The following is a 4,828-nucleotide window of genomic DNA, read 5'->3' as shown; positions in this document are numbered from 1 at the left end:
GAAGCAGGGATTTGTAGAGGTGCCAGAGCTCGGTTTTGAAATAGAGATAAATTGCATTTTGAGCGGTATACTTTCATTGTCAATGTAGCAACTAAGAGATGGCGATATCTTCCATGCTAAACACATTATAGGCGGTTCCCAAACAGAATGGTAAATTTTATACTCCCCCTCCACCAACAAACATCAATCCATGGCTTGCTCGAAACAACGAGTGCCTCCAACATACATCAGGTCCCAAGGGGAGTTTTGTTTGCAATTAATTTTGATTTAGTTTGCATAAAGCATGGGACTGGGCATCCCGGTGACCAGCCATTTTCTCGTGAGTGAGGAGCAGAGTCCACTCCTCTTGAGAATAACCCGCCTAACACGGAAGATAAGGACAGCCTTGGTTGATACATGAGCTATTCGAGCATACAAAACATAATGTTTATTTGAAGGTTTAGCGTTTGGCACATACAAATTTACTTGGAACGACAGGTAGATACCGCATATAGGAAGGTACAGTGGACTCATCTGGAATAACTTTGGGGTTTAAGGGATTGGATGCACAAGCAGTATTCCCGCTTAGTACAAGTGAAGGCTAGCAAAAGACTGGGAAGCGACCAACTAGAGAGCGACAATAGCCATGTACATGCATTAAAATTAATAAACATTGGATGCAAGCATGAGTAGGATATAATCCACCATGAACATAAATATCCTGAAGGCTATGTCGATTTGTTTCAACTACATGCGTGAACATGTGCCAAGTCAAGTCACTTAAATCATTCAAAGGAGGATACCACCCCATCATACCACATCATAACCATCTCAATAGCATGTTGGCACACAAGGTAAATCATTATAACCCATAGCTAATCAAGCATGGCACAAGCAACTACGATCTCTAATTGTCATTGCAAACATGTTTATTCATAATAAGCTGAATCAAGAACGAGGGACTCATCATATTTACAAAAACAAGAGAGGTTGAGTTCATACCAGCTTTTCTCACTCAGTCAGCCCATCATATATCATCATAATTGCCTTTCACTTGCACGACCGAACGGTGTGAATAATAATAAGAGTGCACGTGCATTGGACTAAGCTGCAATCTGCGAGCATTCAATAAACAGGAGAAGACAAGGCAATACGGGCTCTTGGTTAAATCAACAATAATGCATATAAGAGCCACTTCTACAATTCAATTTATGGTCTTCTCCTACTGACCCCCAAAGAAAAGAAATAAAACTATTTACACGGGAAAGCTCCCAACAAGCAAAAGAAGAACGGGAAATATTTTGGGTTTTCTTTTTTAATTATTACTACTACACCAGAAAAATAAACTACTACTAATTTTTTTGTTTTTCTTAAGGTTTAACAAACACACAAGAAGAAAGCATGAAAAAAGAAAATAAACTAGCATGGATATTACAGTGAAAAAGTATGAGCACCGACATCTAGCAATGAGTGTGTGTGAACATAAATGTAATGTCGGTGAGAAATACGTACTCCCCCAAGCTTAGGCTTTTGGCCTAACTTGGTCTATGGCCATGGCTGGCCTGGCTGATATCCATAATAATAGTTGTTGGGGTCGTACTGTGATGAGGAAGAAGAAGGCTCCGATTGCCACTGGCTGGCAATCATCTCCGGATCCCACTGATAGTTAGACTGCCGTGAAGGATCAAATTGTGGTTCCGGTTCTGGCTCCTCGGCTGGTGCAGGGTTTCGATAGGCGTGAATAGCCATCAACGGAACAAGGTACGTGCCTATAGTCAAATAAAACAAAGAAGGAGCAAGCAGGATAATAGTCTCAGGATGATGTTTGTTAAAGAACAATTGATATTTAAGCTCTCCTGCCCTATTCTTAACAATAAAATCATGTGCCATCATACTTTTATAATCTAGATAAACACGGGGCAGCACCTTTTCTTCTTTCTCAGCATGGCTAATAGGTATGTTAAAATGTGCAGCTAGGCATGTTGCATAGATGCCTCCAAAGATGGGGCATTTGGTACGGTTCATACTTAACCGTCTGGTAATAATACCGCCCACACTAAAAGTGTTATCACTGTATAAACCGTGGAGCAGAATAATTATATCAGGGATACTAAGGTTTACACAGTTTCCGCGTCCAATTAAACAACGACTAGCAAATAATGCAAAGTAACGTAAAACAGGAAAATGTATGCTAGTGATTCGTGCATCGGAAACCTTACTAGTTTCTCCTACAGTGATAGTATCAATAAACCCAACCACATCATCATGATGTGGTTCTTCTGTCTTGCCCTCAAAAGGGACTAAACAGATCCGACAAAAATCATAAAGTGACATCTTCTTATGCTCATCATATAAATGAAACTCCACCGTTGGTGGTGAGTTCCTAGAATGAAAATGAAAGTTTTGCACAAAGGTATTTGTGAGTAAGAGATACTGATCGCATTGGTCGTGGAGGAAAGCGGTGAGGCCTGCATTGTGAGCCAATTCATGAAAATCTTCATAGATACCGGTGTTGGAAATATGCCCTAGAGGCAATAATAAATTGATTATTATTATATTTCCCTGTTCATGATAATCGTTTATTATCCATGCTAGAATTGTATTGATAGGAAACTCAGATACATGTGTGGATACATAGACAACACCATGTCCCTAGTAAGCCTCTAGTTGACTAGCTCGTTGATCAATATATGGTTACGGTTTCCTGACCATGGACATTGGATGTCATTGATAACGGGATCACATCATTAGGAGAATGATGTGATGGACAAGACCCAATCCTAAGCATAGCACAAGATCGTGTAGTTCGTATGCTAAAGCTTTTCTAATGCCAAGTATCATTTCCTTAGACCATGAGATTGTGCAACTCCCGGATACCGTAGGAGTGCTTTGGGTGTGCCAAACGTCACAACGTAACTGGGTGGCTATAAAGGTACACTACGGGTATCTCCGAAAGTGTCTGTTGGGTTGGCACGAATCAAGACTGGGATTTGTCACTCCGTGTGACGGAGAGGTATCTCTGGGCCCACTCGGTAGGACATCATCATAATGTGCACAATGTGATCAAGGAGTTGATCACGGGATGATGTGTTACGGAACGAGTAAAGAGACTTGCCAATAACGAGATTGAACAAGGTATCGGGATACCGACGATCGAATCTCGGGCAAGTATCGTACCGATAGACAAAGGGATTTGTATACGGGATTGATTAAGTCCTTGACATCGTGGTTCATCCGATGAGATCATCGTGGAACATGTGGGAGCCAACATGGGTATCCAGATCCCGCTGTTGGTTATTGACCGGAGAACGTCTCGGTCATGTCTGCATGTCTCCCGAACCCGTAGGGTCTACACACTTAAGGTTCGATGATGCTAGGGTTATAAAGGAAGTTTGTATGTGGTTACCGAATGTTGTTCGGAGTCCCGGATGAGATCCCGGACGTCACGAGGAGTTCCGAAATGGTCCGGAGGTAAAGATTTATATATGGGAAGTCCTGTTTTGGTCACCGGACAAGTTTCGGGGTCACCGGTATTGTACCGAGACCACCGGAAGGGTACCGGGGGTCCACCGGGTGGGGCCACCTGCCCCAGGGGGCCACATGGGCTGTAGGGGGTGCGCCTTGGCCTATATGGGCCAAGGGCACCAGCCCCAAGAGGCCCATGCACCAAGAGATGAGGGATAGGAAGAGTCCTAAGAGGGGAAGGCACCTCCGAGGTGCCTTGGGGAGGAGGGACTCCTCCTAGCCGCACCCTTCCTTGGAGGAAGGGCCAAGGCTGCGCCTCCCCCCCTCTCCCTTGCCCCTATATATATGTGGGGGGTGGGAGGGCAGCCATACCAATGTTCTGGTGCAGCCCTCCCCTTCTCCCAAGTCCTTCTCCTCTCCCGTGGTGCTTGGCGAAGCTCTGCAGGATTGCCACGCTCCTCCACCACCACCACGCCGTTGTGCTGCTGCTGGATGGAGTCTTCCTCAACCTCACCCTCTCTCCTTGCTGGATCAAGGCATGGGAGACGTCACCGGGCTGTACGTGTGTTGAACGCGGAGGTGCCGTCCGTTCAGCACTAGGATCTCCGGTGATTTGGATCACGACGAGTACGACTCCTTCAACCCCGTTCTCTTGAACGCTTCCGCTTAGCGATCTACAAGGGTATGTAGATGCACTCTCCTTCCCCTCGTTGCTGGTCTCTCCATAGATAGATCTTGGTGACACGTAGGAAAATTTTGAATTATTGCTACGTTCCCCAACAGTGGCATCATGAGCTAGGTCTATTGCGTAGATTCTATGCACGAGTAGAACACAAAGTAGTTGTGGGCGTTGATTTTGTTCAATATGCTTGCCGTTACTAGTCTTATCTTGATTCGGCGGCATCGTGGGAAGAAGCGGCCCGGACCGACCTTACACGTACTCTTACGTGAGACTGGTTCCACCGACAAACATGCACTAGTTGCATAAGGTTGCTAGCGGGTGCCTGTCTCTCCCACTTTAGTCGGATCGGATTCGATGAAAAGGGTCCTTATGAAGGGTAAATAGCAATTGGCATATCACGTTGTGGTCTTTGCGTAGGTAAGAAACGTTCTTGCTAGAAACCCATAGCAGCCACGTAAAACATGCAAACAACAATTAGAGGACGTCTAACTTGTTTTTGCAGGGTATGCTATGTGATGTGATATGGCCAAAGGATGTGATGAATGATATATGTGATGTATGAGATTGATCATGTTCTTGTAATAGGAATCACGACTTGCATGTCGATGAGTATGACAACCGGCAGGAGCCATAGGAGTTGTCTTAATTTATTTATGACCTGCGTGTCAACATAAACGTCATGTAGTTACTTTACTTTATTGC

The sequence above is a fragment of the Triticum urartu genome, chromosome 3A (assembly GCF_056163025.1).
Source record: "Triticum urartu cultivar PI428250 chromosome 3A, HENAU_Tu73, whole genome shotgun sequence".
In the NCBI taxonomy this organism is placed as follows: Eukaryota; Viridiplantae; Streptophyta; class Magnoliopsida; order Poales; family Poaceae; genus Triticum; species Triticum urartu.
The sequence above is the reverse complement of the archived record's forward strand: the minus strand, read 5'-3'. Positions refer to the sequence as shown.